Genomic DNA, 16,152 nt, shown 5'->3' on the forward strand with positions numbered 1-16,152 from the left:
TTAAAATGGAGGACATTTCCCAGCTGTGTTTAAATTCAGAGGGAGGTGTAGCCATAGAGCAATGTTCAGAAAGGCTGCTGACCATGAAAATGGAGGAAGTCGTGGGGCACAAGCTAAGGAAGGTGGGTTACCTCTGGAAACTGGAAAAAAAAAACAACAACAAGGAAACATTCTCTTCTAGACACTCTAGAAGGAAGGAAACCTGCTGCTACCTTGAATTTAGCACAGTGAGGACTGTGTTGGATCTCTGACCTCCACAGCCATAAGCTGATAAATCTGTGCTGGTTTAAGCTCTTAAGCTTATGGAAATTTCTTACATTGGTAAGAGGAAAATAACATAGTTAGCCGTATTGTAACGGATTAAAGGTATAGGATGGGGTGTGGAGAGGATTCTGACATTTACACCTAAAAAACAACCAGGTGAAATGGGAAGGTGTTTTAAGGAAGACTTACCTGGCAGGGCTGTTAAGCAGACTGGAGCGAGGGGAGCATTGGAGTTAGAGGAATCAATTAAATCTCTACAAGAAAAATAAGGAATAAAATGTAACAGGGCTTCAGTGATAGTGGATGTAGGAATGGAAATGGGCAGAGAGATATAAATATTACTTTGATATTAGCTACAGGTTTGATGACTGCATGTTGGGGATACTTAGCCGATGTGTGGACTGAATGTTTGCATCCCCTCAAAATCCGTATGTCGAAACCCCATCTCCCAGGGTGATGGTATTGCGAGGTGGGGCCTTTGGGAGGTGATTTGTAGGATAAAATGAGGTCATGAGAGTAGAGCCCTCATGAATGGGATTAGTGTTCTTATACAAGCCCCCAGAGTGCTTGCTTCTCTCTGCTCTCTGGGATATGAAGATATTGGGAAGACAGCCATCTTCGAGCTGGCAATCCTCTCAAGGATACATTGACCTTGAAAGTCTCAGCCTCCAAACCATAAGGAATATGCTGGTTGTTTAAGCCACCCGACCCACGGTAATTTGTTACAGCATCCCAGACTGACGAAGACAGTGGAGAATGCCTCTGAGTTTGGCACTGATTGCCTGGAGAATGCTGAAACCCAGGGAAGTGGGCAGCACAGACGTTTACTCATTTAATCCTGCCAACACAGTAGGAGATAGAGTCCACATATTCCTCGCTACTTAAAAGGTAAGGAAAAAGAGGCACAAATAATAACAACGACAACAAAAACAACAATAATTTGTCCAAGATTCACACAGAACCCCCTGGAGGCAGAGTGAGAATTTATACTCAGGCAGTCTGGCCCAAGAGCCCCTGCTCATAACTAATAAGTCAGATCATCTTGCTTATGTGGATCAGTTTTTTCAACTGTGATATGAGGATACTGTGTCTAGTAACTTATAATTTCAAAATACTTCTCTGTAACGGAATCATTAGTCACTGGCCTTACAAACCACAGAAACCTACACATACAAAAATAACTCGTTAGATCAAGATAACCAATAACGTTTTTAAATATTATACCTGCTGGGCCTTTGCAATAAAATGTCTTTTTATAATTCTGTCTGGCTACAGAATAACTTCATACTACTGCATGCTGCTGGTGGCTCCCATGTTGGACAGCATGGGCCTAGAGATTTTAAATTACTTGCCCAGACTCGCCCAGGAAGCTCGTGGTGGGATCCTAGCTATAGTCTGGGACTTTTCCTTCCTATCCAACAAGTCCCTCATGGAAGTTTAGAAGCTTCTCCTTTGGTGCCCAGCTGTCTCTCCGTACTTATAACATCTTGTCAGGTGTTCCAGCCTGCTCCTGAACATCAGCCAGAACCCACTTCTGCTCTATTTTGTCCAGGTAATACCTTCTAGCAACTTCCATTGCCTTCTTGGCATCAGTTCTTACCTGGAAGGGTAGTGGCTAGAGGTGGAAATGTGTCCACATGACAGGTTTTTCATAAACATAGCAGGAGTGTTCAAGAGAATAAAACGTCAGGAAGATGAGAAGAAACAGGTCATTTAATATACCAAATGGGTACTTTCAATGTCTGTGTTTCCGAGTCCAGGCTTGTTCTGCTCGTGCATTACAGGCCAATAAATCAGGAGACCAGGTTTTGGGGCAAGAAATAGCGACTTTAATTTGGAAAGCCAGCTGAGAAATGGTAGAATAATGTCCTGGGGAACCATCACCCCAAGTCAGATTTCAGGCTCTTCTTATATTAAAAATGGGAAGTGGGAATGCTTGGTTGTTGCAAACTTGGTGTACGAATTCTTTGTTGTTAGAATCCTTTGTTCTTGCAGCTCTTCACCTGGGTCACATCCGTGTAAACCTCCAACAAACAAATGTTGTTTTCTATTCTGTAACTTGTTATCTTTATGTGAATAGAAAGTGTTAATATCCTTCAAAGTCAGAGCCTTGAGAATAGGTTCTCCTGTATATTTCAGGCTCTAGGCAACATTGTTTTTCAAAAGGTGCAGAACCAACAAGACTAAGCCTAGGAAACAGGGCACAGGGTTAAAGTCAAAGGAACAGATCTAATATGGAGTCAGATTTTTTCTTTCCTATTTCAGTAGTGCCATGGAGAAGGCAGTTTGGGCAGCTTTTCGTAGGGTCCTGGAGGCTTTCTCTCTCAGGCTCTGTGTGCCTCTTTTGAAAAACCTTCAAAGCTATCTGGCCTGCTGGTAAACCACTCCGCCTTTTTTGCCCTGAAGATGTGTTCTGTTTATAACTGATCTCTACTTCTTGGAAAACAACTCAATAAAAACTCAGTTGGTTTTCCACCAGCCATGGGCAGGGGTGAGGAATAGCACTTTATTATTTTATAAAAAAAAAATAAAAGAAGTCTTAAAACAGCACTGGGCACATAGGAGAGAGTCAATAATTGCTTCCTGGCTTAAATCAAAATTGATAGCTCAGTGATTCCATGGCTGCTGTATTTGCTGAGCTTGCTAATCCTTTGCTCCATTACACATTTTTTAACTGAAAAAGAAATACATGCATGTGGTTAAATAAATTCAAACAGAGCACAAAATTACACAAGTGAAAGAAGTTTTCCCTCATCCTCTCTTCTTTCAGCCCTCCCTGGAGATGCCACTGTTTACAATCCTTTGTGTGTTTTGCAGATATGCTATGCACATTCCGACCTATGTATGTAAATTCCTTTAAAGTATTACTTATTTTTAACTTAAAGGGATTTAAATCCTCAAGTGTCTTCTGCCCTGGTAATAGAAAAGAACAAATCTGACTCCATAATAGATCTGTTCCTTTGACTTTAACCCTGTGCTCTGTCTCCTAGGCTTCATCTTGCTTGTAAAACAATGTTGCCTAGAGCCTAAAATATACAGGAGAGCCTATTTTGAAGGCTCTGACCTTTAAGGATATTTAACACTTTTCCATTCATATAAAGATAAGAATTTACATAATAGAAAATAACGTTTGTTTTGTTGGTGGTTTACAGGGATCTGACCCAGGCAGATAGCTGCAAGAACAAAGGATTCTAACAACAAAGAATTCCTATATCAAGAAGATTGCAAAAACCAAGCTCGTAGGAAAGGAGCCTGAATTCTGACTTGGGGAGATGATTTTCCAGGACATTAGTTTGCCATCTAGGTCTACATAAAGTTGCTATTCCATGCCCCAACACCTGGTCTCCCAACTTACTGGCCTGTCCTGCACTAAGGAGAATGAATTTAGACTCAGTAACACTCCTATCTTCCTAGCAAGCTGGGCACTGGAATTGAGGGCAGCTATCCCACACCCAGGGACATGCTGTGTGCCCTTGATGGTTCCCCGAGGGTGGGGTGTGGTTTACTCAGGAAGGATGGGGACTATGCACCAAAACTCAGGCAGTATGCTCCTTTTGGGATCTGACCTTGTACCTCCCGCTCCCCGCCAGTACAACACCTGGGACAGTGGAGGTAAAGCAGAGATCTTGCCTGCCTGTGTCCCAGCGTGTAAAAGGGGAATAGGTACACTTTACAAGGTAGTTCTGAGCAACAACACCTGCGGGTGCTTGGTTCCCAGAGCAAAAGGAAACCCAGCTCCACTTTGGGGCAACGGGTGTGATCCCCGTAGGGGTCCTGCAGAGGCCTTGGGTGGAGGGCTGGACCAGGGAGGTAAAATATGAGCTGCGGGCCTTGAAGGGTTAGAGAAGTGTGCAGAGGCAGAACTGCTGCCTCCTTCAGGATGCCCCCATCGTTAAAACTATTTCTCTCCATCTCTGCTACACTCCTCCAACCTCCAGATCCCTGCCTTCTCTCTGCTCCTCCTGTCCATGTCTCTCCCCCCACTTTTCCCCTTCCCCCTCCTCCTCCCATCTTCTCCGTCCCTCGCTTCCCCACCTTCTCTCGCAGAACCCAGAGAGGATCGCTGGCCCTCCTGCGCATGCGCAGTCGGTGCCAGCTGGAACGAGGGTTGGAAGCTCCAGCTCAGAGCATGGGATCGGCCCCAAATTCTGCTCAGCTCTTTCGCCTGGTAGGACTTTTGCTCCTGCCCCGGCGCCACGGCCACAGCTGTCCAGGGCCAGGTGTGCACCTGCCGCCTCTCGCCCCAGCCGGGCTCCCCTGAGTCCGCGGCTGGAGTCCCTTTCCCCTCTCCCGCCCGCGAGTCCTCTCCTCCCGGGCTGCCTCTCCTCGGCCGCCGGCCCGTCCCTGCCCCTGGGAGGGCTGTGTCCCGGGCGGGCGGGGTCTGCGGACACGGATGGGGGCGGGCTGCTGGGGCTGGGGCTGGCCTCCGAGCGGGGCTACTGCCCGCGTCCCCCCCCCGGCTTTCCCTGCCCCGAGACCCCGGGGCTGCCCTCGTCTCCCTTCCCCTCTCCCTGGGGGCCAGCTCAGTGTTGTGGGCGCTCCTCCCCGGGCTGAGAGCCTCCGGCTGTGAACCCCAGCTTCTAATGGTGGAGTCGGGAAAAGGGAGCGTCAGTCCTGAGGGAGTTTCCGTCTCCTCCCTCAGTGTTTCTGCCCCAGGTAAGTACCTTGAACACTTTCACGTGTTATGATGGCGGTGCTTGATGATGTCACTGTTTTTATAGTGATAGGGATTACAGTGTTGAAAGCAAGGCTTGGTTCAGTTAAAAATGAGCTGAAGGCATGAGGCTGTGACATCCTCCATCTTTCCCTCTCCCAGGGTGAAACGTGTGACCGTCGATCTTAAAAAGATAGCTACAGTCCCTAACTAGACCAGCCCAGCTAGGGTGTGTTAACAGGAACAGCACCACCAGAGGCGTTGGAGACTCAGGGACATTGCAGTCCTAAAGAGCTCCTGGCAAAATTTGGTTTGTTTTGGTTTTTTGGTTCTTCTTAAATTGTGGGGCAGACTAGTTGTATAGAGGGAAAAATAATTGTCAAGAAATATTTATTCATTTAACGTCTTTATTGTGATATTGTTCACACACCATGAAGTCCACCCACTTAAATGCTACAATTCAGCAGCTTTAGCATATTCACAGTGGTGCAACCATTAATATTCCAGAACGTTTTCATCACTTCAGAAAGACCAGTGGAAATGATTGACCTATCCACCCCTTCCCAGTGCTGGTTCTAAAGAAGATTCTTGGTTGTTCCTGACCATAAATTATCTTGTTACCCATAAAAACTCTGGTAGGAAATCTAAACAGTATTGTATTGAATCAGTCTATCAAAGCAAGAAGAATTAATGTCTTTATGGCATAAATTTCTTCTACCCATGAATATATCTCGGACCCTATATTTTCATATTTCCAGAGCCTGGCCCATGGGAAGTCCTCATTAATTGTTGGGTTTGTGAATGATGAGATTCTATACATCGTTAGTTGCAAACTGAAGCCTTTCACAGAAGAGAAAATAAACTCAATGAAGCCAAGTGACTCTCTGATGGTCAGAAAGAGTGACAGCCAGTTCTGGAGTGATCCAGTGGACTTGGTGTTTGTAACCAGAATTCTCCAGCACCTACAGCTAAGGGGATCAGAGTATTCTTTTATTTTTTCTAAATGGCGTTGCTTTTATTTTTACTTATTTTTTAAAATTATTTTTATTGAAGTGTAGACAATTTAGAATGTTAGTTTCAGATGTACAGCAGAGATTCAGTTATAAACATATGCATATGTATCTATATATCTTTTAGTTTGTTTTTAGTACAACTCATTACAAGAAATTGAATATAGTTCCCTGTGCTATATAGTAGGTCCTTGTCATTTATTTTATATTTATTAACGTGTATCTGTTAATCCCCCTTTTCCTGCCTGCTAACCACAGTTTGCTTTCTATGTCCATGAGTCTATTTCTAGCAGCACCGTTTTTGCTAGTAATATATGCTGGTTGGCTGCTTTCAGTTTCAGTAATTCCACCTTATCTGTGGGCATTTTCCTTCTGGTGGGCCTGTGTGTGGTTTGCTCACGTGATATAAGAGTTGTGTATTTGGGAGAACCCCAGGCCTCGTGTAGTGCTTGGTACAGAGTGCCCACTGAGCTGATGCTTGAACTGGGAAAAAAAACAAAGTAAATGTTGGAATTTCCACTATGGTTGAGACTTCCAGGTTTCTATAACCTGTTTATCCCACATTAATGTTGGCTGCACACATACTGGGTAATTTGGTGGAACTTCATGTTATGATGGTGTAGAGACGGGGCCTTGTATGCTTCTTCTCTTTCCGTTTTCTAAGACTCATTCTCCTGGGCCTTCCAGATCCTCCCCCAGAAGTGCCCAAGGCTGGCTTGGTGCTGCGCTGAGGCAATATTTGTTAATAAGGCCTTTTCCTCATCTCTTCTGAGCCTCCGTTTCCTTCTCTGCACAATGAAGACTTAGACTAGAAAAGTGCTTTTCAGTTTCTTTTAAGCCATGTTTCCTTTGAGAAACAGAAAATACAAATCTCTCCTCCAATTCAACATATAGATTTTGACACATCCAAAATGTGACATAGCTCTTTGTGGAAAATTGAAGTGATTGTGATTCCAGGTGGCACACAAAAGAGTCTTCAGAGATTTATTGCAGGGAGAGGGCTGGAAAGGGGCAGTATATCCCACTTTCTAGTGTGAGCACTGGAACAGGGGCTTGGGTTTAAATACGGTGTCCGACGTGGCCTCTCTCTATCTTTTTTTTTTTTTTTGCCTCTCTCTAATCTTGCACAATGTGATAAACTTCTCTCCCTCAGTTTCTTAATGCGTCAAGTTGGGGTGATAATAATTTAAGTGTTTTGTGAAACATTATACACATAAGAAATTTGTTTCTCAGTAGAAACAAATCCTGCGAGGGAATAAGGGATTTCTTTAAAAAAAAAAAAAATCTTGTCCACAGCACTCTGTCTTGTGTCTATTCTGAAGTTCCTTGAGGGTGAGTGTTGGGTCTAAACTCCATCGTGGGACAGGTGGCCCATGGGTCTGTGTGCCGCAGATTGCCCCCTCCTCCCCAGTCCTCTTCCTCTCAGTCCAGGATGAAGTTCCCTAGTAGATTTACACAGAGATCTTGTGGAAATGGCTTTTCATTTTATTGTTTCACGAAGAAGGGCTGCCATCATGATCTCTGTAGTCAGCTTTTGGTGGCCTGAAGGCTATGCAATTACGTTTTTCTATTTAATATAAAGAAAAAAATTACAAGTACAAAATTAGTCCTACGGTGGTGGCAGGGGTTCTTGAAAGTGGGGACCATTAGCTTTGTTAGTTTCAGGTGCAGGGGCCTCTGGCCATGAGGACACATCATCGTGCTCCGAAGTTGGAGGGACCAGTGGGCTCAGTGGGAATGTTTACTGAGTGTATCTCATGGGCTGGGCATTGACCTATTTGTACTGTGTGTTCCTTATTTGAGACAGTGAGCACGTTTAACCTCAATAGCCTCTTTAATAAATTAGACTTTTTAATTTTGAGATAATGTAGATTCCCATGTAGTTGTAAGAGATAATATGGAGAGGGCCTACGGACTTTTTGCCCAAATTTCTTTAAAGGTTCCATCTTGCAAAGTTGGGATACAATTCAGTAATGACTCTCTAACCCTTTGAGGTTTGTGTTATTGCCCTCATTTCTATTCATGATTAAACTGGGGTTAAGAGGAGAACACAGGCCTGCCCAGGTCACCCATGGTTAGTGTAGAGTCGGGTGAAACGTGGGCTTGGAATTTCCAGGCAGTACCAACATGATGCTCTGTGGCAGGGAGCAGCATTCACTTTGCTTGTTTATTCATTCATTCAACAAGCATTTATTGAGTAAACTCTGTGGGTCAGATGTTATCATAGGTTTATCTGATTCTTCAGCACTATGGAGAATCCGGTAATGTTTCCTTCTTTTTTTAATCTGAGAAAATTAGCTCTGAGAGGTTATAAACCCCCCAAAGGAAATATAGCTGATAAATGAGGGATAGTAAATTTGTACATTTCCTTCTTTTTATGCAGGTGGTAACCTAGGCATTTTACATTTGTAAAGTTCCATAATCCAGATATATTCTTGTAAGGCAAGGATTTTTTTTTAATTGAAGTATACTCATGTTTACAACGTTGTGTCAATTGCAAGGTGTTTATTTTTTCTTGAATTTAGAATTCAAAAAATATTTTTTGAGGGGTGTAAATAGGTTAATTTATTTGTTTCATTTTTTTTAAAATGATGTACTGAGGATTCAACCCAGGACCTCATACATGCTAAGCATGTGTTCTACCACTGAACTGTACTCTCCTCCCCAAAGCAAGTTTTCTTATCAAGTATTCTGCAGCTTAGGAGTTCAAATAAATTGGAGTTGAAATCCAGGTCTTTTGATCCTACTGTGTTTCTTTGCATTATATCCTGCTGAGGGGTGTGGAAGCAGTTCCTTTATTCATTCCTTTATTCAGCAGTTTTGAGCATTGACTTTGCATCAGGGCCTGGCTAGGTGCTTGGAAACAGAAAACAAGAAATGACCCTTTTCTGCAGAGGGCGGAAGCCTAGACCAAAAGCTGCGTAATGTGATCCGAGCTGCGGTAGCCATGTGCAGACGCTGAGGACAAACTGTACCCACGGCTTTGCTTGGGCTTCCCCTGCCTTCTGACTGGTACACACCAGGTCACCGCAACCCAGTGAGGCCCGCAGCCCGCAGCACAGTATGTACCTCGGTCTCCTCTTCCCTCTCGTCAGGGCCTGCAACATGAACATCCCTGACTACGTGCAGTGTGCTTAGGACCACCAGACTCTCCCCGTGGTGGTCCAACCCGTGGGGATCATCTCAGAGGAGAATTTCTTTTGCATCTATAAGCGAATCTCCTTGGTGAGGCAGATCATCCCTTGCGGCTCGCAGTGGGCACTCTGTATCCACTACAGTCACCACTATGCGCCCGAGAATGGGTGGAGAGACTTCCAGACCCACCGCAAGGTCGTGGGCCTTGTCATCATTACCGACTGCCTCTTGGCCAAGACCTTAGAGAAGCTCCACGTGCAGAGGAGCTGTATGGCACCACGCTCTATGACTCTCGGCTCTTTGTCTTTGTGCTGCATGGGGAGGTGCCCGAGCAGCCACGCACCGACGTGGCCTTCAATTTACGAGGACTGCAGGGTGGTGGAGAAGAGGATCGAGGACTTCACTGAGTCTCTCTTCATCATGCTCAAGTCCAAGTGGCTGGACTGTGCATCCGACAAGACTGGGGATAAGATCCTCCTTCTCTACATCCTGTTTGAGAAGGAGGACTTTGTGGGATTGGACACAGAGAGCAGGAAAGTCTACCTGGATGCCCGGCCACCCTGGCTATATGAAGGGTTGCTTCCCTACATCCAGAAAGGGATCAGCAAGGAGGAGGGCTGTCTTGTAGCCAAGGCGTGAGGGAGGTGAATCCCGCCGGTTTTCAGACGTTTAAAAGTGAATCCGCATTTGTTTCAGAGAGATTCTTTTAGGGTTATTATGGACACTTACTCCCGCTTTTCAGCCAATTCTCCTGGTGTGACCCCTGGAGTTGCTGTCCAATAGAGTAGCCAAAGCCACTGATGCTAGGAGAGCTGGGGAGGAGGCTGCTCTGAGCTGAGATGTGCTGTAGGTCAAATGCACATCAGACGCTGAGACTTGTCTAGTAAAAAGAATGTAAACTATGTTGTTTCTTTCTTTATTGATTACATGTCAAAATGATAGTATTTTACATACTGTAGAATAAGTAAGATATGTTCTTAAAATCAGTTTCTAGGGTTTTTTTTGGGGGGGTTACATTTTTAAATGTGGCAACTGGGAAACTTTCTTTACATGGCTGTCATTTCATTCCTGTTGGACAGCATGTCCTGGGACAGTCTCATTCCTTTGCTTATAGATGTCATGCTGAATCCTGAGACGCAGAATGAGGTGCTGGTTGAGCTGGGAGTGGAGCCAGTATCTCCTGCCTCCCAGGTCCAGCACCTGCACGGCTCAGGCCCTCTCTCCCTGCCTGACAACCACCATGCCAATTTAGGACAACAGAAACACTGCCAGGGGCTTCCAAATGAGCTCCTTACGCAGGGAAAGGCGTGTCACGGAGCATGGGGCACAGCAGGGAAAGATTCGTCCTCACTTTGTCCCTGTGATTAGGTCAACGGACCCACTTTGCCTTGGAAGTGCAGACGAGCTCTTCTGGGCTGCCTACCCCCCCACATTCTGCTCTGTTTCCCTGTGTATCTATCGAGATGTCCCTTGGGTAGAAGAAGGTGAGATGCCTTTGCCAAGAGGTGGTCCCCCTTTGCTGGGGAGAGTGTGGGAATCTGTGCCCCCCCGACCTACGGCCTCGGGCCTTGAGTCTGGAGAGGGCTCATGGCAGTCCCACAGGTGACGGTCGGAGGGCCTGGCACGTGCTGCCGGGCCTGATGTGGAGGAGGTTTTCTGCGATTCTCTGTGAGTCTAAAATCAGATTCTACTTTCTGGTTTTTGGTAAGTTAGAGGAGAAGATGCCAGAGAATTGATAAAAAGAAAGTCCAGACCAGTCCTGTGAGTGACAGGCACAGGGGACCCGAGTCCCACCTGCTTGTGGTGCCTGGCGGGCTCTGGATGAATTTTCACTTCCTCCCCGGACATACCTCTATATCTTAAGGAAGGGGCGAGGCATGTCGTGGCCATGACCAGGACTTGTCCTCACAGGGCCCCGTGATCTACACTGCTTTCTCCCCTTCTGCTTCTTGTAGATGAGCTGGCAGATGTATTGGCCTGGGCAAAGCTGAGGACACAGATGCCAGCACCGTGCCACTCCCAGGCTGGCTCAATTCCCGTCACCTGTCACCTCCTGCTGAGTCCCCAGGCGTCAGTCAATGTCGGTACATCGGTGCAACGTAAGCAGGGACCAACATCTCCCCCTGGACAAAATGGTGGGTGAGCACTGGAAGCCTGGAGCCCTGCCCCAGCCCCCGGACCAGTGCCTCTTCTTTTGTCACAGGAGGCACTGGTGACATGTTTGCTCAGCAACTGCTTGGCTCTGAGTCTGCAGACCCACCAGAGAATGCCAGCTTGTTTTTGCCTTTTGAAGTCTGTCCTTGGTATTTGGCGGAGTAGCTGGTTGTGTGCTTAGCCCATAGTGGTTGACACTGTCACCATTGTTTACCCAGAACCTTGTGTACAAGGCATGGCTCCCGGCATCAAAATACAGCAGTGCATTAAACCTCCCTCCTGGTGGGTCTGTCTGTTTTGGTACCGTAAGGGCTCAGCCAGCATCTGAACGTCAGTGAGATAACGCGGCCAGTGAGCTCGGGTCAAGTACGCTCTCCTCCAGTCACTTTTACTCCATTGTTGCTTTTACTATTCCACAGTCATTACTTTTTTAAACAATGCTTTCGTGCAGGAACAGAGCCTAATTCTCTCCTGTTACTCTTGGTGGGAGTGAGTAAAATTGTCCAGCTTGAAATGCGACCACATTTTGTAGCTCAAAAGTTGTTTACACGCATCTAGGTGAAGTTTAGGTTTGGGGCGCTGACCACGTTGGGGTCCCCCGGCAGCGCCGCTCGCTTCAGGCCCCTGCCTTCCCTGGAACAATAGGTGAAGGTGGGTCTCACCGTCCCCTCGTCCCTGTCCTCACCAAACTCACGTAAATTCTTGTAATTGCTCTCAGTTATTTTTGTTCTCATGTGTTTCTAATTTTCGCTGTTCCTCTTTTCCTTTTTCTATTTCCCTTTCTATCTTGTACCGCCCTGTGAGCATGTTGTTGCGTCTGAAAAGTGGACTGTGCACACCCTGCATTGGAAATAGCGAGATTGTCCTCCGTGCTGTCCCCATAGCGTTAAAAAGCAAAAACTTAATAGTTGCCTTGATCCATATATTATCCTAGTCATTTTTTTATTTTCTAGATTTTTGGAATTTTTGCTTTGTTAGCACATCACCCACTGGTGTTTGATACCTGTTAAAATCCTTGCTTTGAGGAACCAGTTTGGTCCTCCTTATGTTTGGTGACAAATGCGCCCTTATTAAATTTGTTTGATTGTTTTGAAGAAGTGAGATGTGAATTGATTTAGGCGGCTGCTGAGGGATTTTTTTCAAGGAGTATTTAAACTTGGAATGTCAAAATCTGCAGCATCTTCCTTGATTCTGGCTTTTAGACAAACGTGCTTGGCACGCGGCTCAGGGCTGTCGCTGTGTGACGTGCGTGACGGAGCTTCCTGGCCGGCGGTCACTGGTGAGAAAGTGGCAGTCTCGGGGGTGAGCAGCTGCAGGGGATGCTGTTGGAAGAAGCAGTCACCGGTTTTTTGTTTTTTGTTTTTTCATTCACCTTCCCGGTGCCATTTACTTAACTTTGCCTTCATAGAGAGGCAGGAGCGGGTCTAAACTCCATGCCACTCTAATTTTCCCTTTACGAGGCTGGTTTTTCTGAGTATCAGAACAACATGGCCTTCTCCTAAGTAGCTGGCTCACTTGGATCTGGTGGACACAGGGACCGCTAAAGGGGACTGTAGCTTCCTCTCTGCTCCAGCCAGTGGGCATTCAGAGCCGGGTCTGTGGTTTGCTCCAGCAGCCATGCAGTCCTCCCTGCACCAGCCTTTACTATTAACCCATGATGGCAGTAAATAGCTGACTCCGTGTCTGTTGCAGCTGACGTCCACCACTGACGGCCGTGTCGTTAGTTTGCGGTAGTGAGTCTCCAACACCCTATTCAGCTGTGAAGTGACCTTGCAATCTCACCCACACCCTGGTTCATCTCACCCGGGGGAAGGGTTTGGCCACCACCGTCATGCTGGCCATGAGACTTTGTTTCTCCTTTCATGCCCTGGTCCAATTGTGGACACTTCATCCTTCACTGACTTGGTCTCGCTTGAGACAGGCCAGACGTTCTGAAAGAGCCCATCACATTCTGGGGGGGAACAGATCACAAGAATCGCAAGTAGGAGTCTAGGCTCTCTGGGTTGGCAAATGCAGGCTGGGATCTGTGAAGGCTGGGCTGTGCCCTGAACACAGGCCTTTCCCGTGGCTCCCGATAGCCCAGGGGTCGGAGTGAGAACAGCCTTGCCTGGGTTCCCCCATCCTCATCTGCTCACTGGCAGGTGTGTCTGCTAACTAGGAACTCCCCCAAACTTCGGGACCTTCAAAGTTCAGACCACAAGAGAACCTTGAGTCCCTTCTCCTGGGCCTCCTTTGTGAGAATCCAGTGCCTTCTGAGGTGACCAGAGGCAGGAGATGCCTCCCCCTCCAGGGAGCTCTCTTCGGAGGACTGTGATGCACTGCACCTTGCTGTCAGCTTGTGGGGTTCCATCCGTGGTCCTTGCAGAACCAGACTTGAGACTGGCTAAGCAATAGAAATGACAAGACTGATTCCAGGGCAGGGCCGGGGGGAGGAACAGGGGAAATTGAATGTGACCTCAAACACCTAGGTGGGTTCTGGGTCTGTTACTAAAATCGGGAGCCTGGGAGGTACCTGCCAGGAATCGAACTCTAGAGTAAATGGTGGACATGAGGCATTTTTAAGATTCCATTTGTCATCCAAGTTAGGACTTCAAAGAGGCACTCGGTTCTATGGCCCCGGGGCTCAAGTGAAGGAGCCGGACTAGAGATACACGTTGGGAGTCGTCATTCTTAGCTGGTGTTCACAGCCGTGCAGGTGGATGAGCTCATCTCGAGAGGTGCAGACTGAGGCTGAGGCGGGTCAGGGCTGTGCCTGTGTTGGAGGAAAGCCCAGACCATGCAGCTTTGGCGTGTCACTCAGTGGCGTTTGGGATTTTCAGAGCAATGGCATTTATCCTTAAGGGTCTTGGGGGTGGGCAGGGCCACCCAGGAAGAAATCTGAATGGAGGGTTGTGGCCACGCGTGCGCGTCTGGGGATGATGCAGAGGCTGCATGTTCCAGGATGGGAACCTCCTCGGAAGATGGAGTCGGAGTGAGGAGTGTTGAGAAGGTAGTCACACTCACCTGTGAGGGAGGGACAGAGGCCTAGGGAGTCTCCACCTAGCGGACTCTCTTTCCCACGAACAAAAGGCCAGCAGTCAGAAGATTTGAGGTGAGAAGGAGCCAAAGTGGAGAATGGTGGTTGGACAGTTCTGGAATAGTCTCCCTGCAAAATAGAGTTTAAAAAACCCAGACTCTTAAGAACATTGATAGTGACGTTGGAGGAGATAGTTCTTTTTCTGGCCTCCTAAGGGTAAGACATGTATCCGGGGATACACAGAAGAATCGGGCATTCTGGTCCGGGGCTTGACCCTTACCAGTGGGAACAGGGCAAGTTTAAAGGGGGAGAAGGGCAGCAGAGGGAAACTAGCCAGGTCTCGTGTCAGGTAGCAGTCGGCCTCACTACTTGCGTGTTGCATTCACATCCGTGCCTCCCAGGTGGGCGGTGGCAGCCCACTTTTGCAGATTGGGAAGCCTTCTCAGAGGGGTTAAGGAATTGGTCCATTTCGCGGCTAGTAAATGCTGTAGCAGGATTCAAGCAGGGCCTTGTCAGACTTCAAGGGCATGTTCTCTCTACTAATTCCGGTACCTCCCTGTTGTACCTGGATTGGTGAATTGGGTCAGTATTGGAGCCTTTCACAAAAAGTACGATTTAAGTGCCTCAGGACTCTTTCCCAAAGCTCAGTGTTCTTTAATGGTTCAGAAGCACCGCAGTGCTTTTCGCCCCACAGAGGTAAGGTCTTACTCTTTTGACGATGACGTGGTTGCAAATGACGTACAGGTGCAAAACCAGACTTAGCAGCTTCTGAAGGGAAACTCTCCAGTTCTTCCTTGATAGGCTTTCTTCCACGGGATGTAACCTGCTGCAGCGTAGGTCTGAGCTTTCTGTATGGAGTGAGGGTTTGATATCCAAAGTTAGCATATAAGGGTCAGATGGAGAAAATCGACGTTAACAATTTATTTTGGGGTTTCATTAGACAAGATGCACTATCGCTTAATGGCCCATATAACGTATGTAATTGAGTACAGAACATTGCATTCCTTACTTTCTAATGAGAGCTGTCTTGCATCATAAGGTTGTCTGCTTTGGAACTTCAGCTCAGCCAGTAGGGCACCTGTCAGTGTGTTGGTGTGATTGCATTTACACAGTGCATGTAATCTGGGCTTCCTCTGCCCCAAACACTCCAGTGCAGAATCATAGGCTGTAGCCATCACTTAGTTATACAAATACTTCTACAACTATATGATACAAAAAAAAAAAAAAAAAACAAAGAGAGAGAGAGAGAGAGATTGCCTTTATCAAATTTCCTTTGATTTTAACTGCAAACTGTTGTTGAGCAGCTCTGGTTTCCTTTGGATATGAATATGTACATTTCTTTGCATGTAACTTGGATTTTAGACTAGAACACCAACCTCTTGCTTTCCATGAGCCACAAAAATCATAGCCAAATGACATACGTATTAAACATTTTATTCTTTTCTTCTGAGACAGAATCCTTGAATCTGGGACTTGGGCTGTGATTTTGCTTTTTGCTCTTCCCACCCCTCTTATCGTCTCACTCCTTTTTCCCACGTGGCCTCCAAGAGGTCATGGTCTCAGAGGAGCAGGTGGACAAACACCGGTTGGTCGCCAAGCAGTCCTGCTGTAGAGGGAGCCCAGCCAAGAGCTAAAGGACATCATCAGAGAGGGCTTCCTTGAAGAAATGTGCTCTACATTCAGTTATGAGGACAGAGTAAGAGTCAGCCAGGAGAAGGAATCAAGAGGGTGACTCAGGTTGCAGGAGCAGCCCGGGTAGAGGCCTGGAGGCTTGTGGGGTGGGGACTCGGGGAGAGTGCACTGTGTGGTCCAGGGTGGAGGGTGCCCCTGCTTGGGAGGACACTGGAGTGGGCCTAGGGATGGAGGGCTTAGGAGGAGCTTGGTTTTTTACTAGAACTGACACAGAAGAGGCAGTGAAG

General features: G+C 46.9%; 1 long non-coding RNA gene across 1 annotated transcript; it reads left to right on the forward strand.

Moving 5' to 3' along the window:
- The first annotated feature begins 372 nt into the window (after nucleotides 1-372).
- LOC135320597 (uncharacterized) lies at nucleotides 373-11,331 on the forward strand. The gene is made up of 4 exons (XR_010379802.1): nucleotides 373-1,152; nucleotides 4,203-4,432; nucleotides 11,019-11,162; nucleotides 11,267-11,331. It is a non-coding gene; the product is annotated as an uncharacterized LOC135320597 (long non-coding RNA).
- Nucleotides 11,332-16,152: the final 4,821 nt, after the last annotated feature.

Source organism: Camelus dromedarius, unplaced genomic scaffold (assembly GCF_036321535.1).
Source record: "Camelus dromedarius isolate mCamDro1 unplaced genomic scaffold, mCamDro1.pat HAP1_SCAFFOLD_161, whole genome shotgun sequence".
Lineage (NCBI taxonomy): Eukaryota > Metazoa > Chordata > Mammalia > Artiodactyla > Camelidae > Camelus > Camelus dromedarius.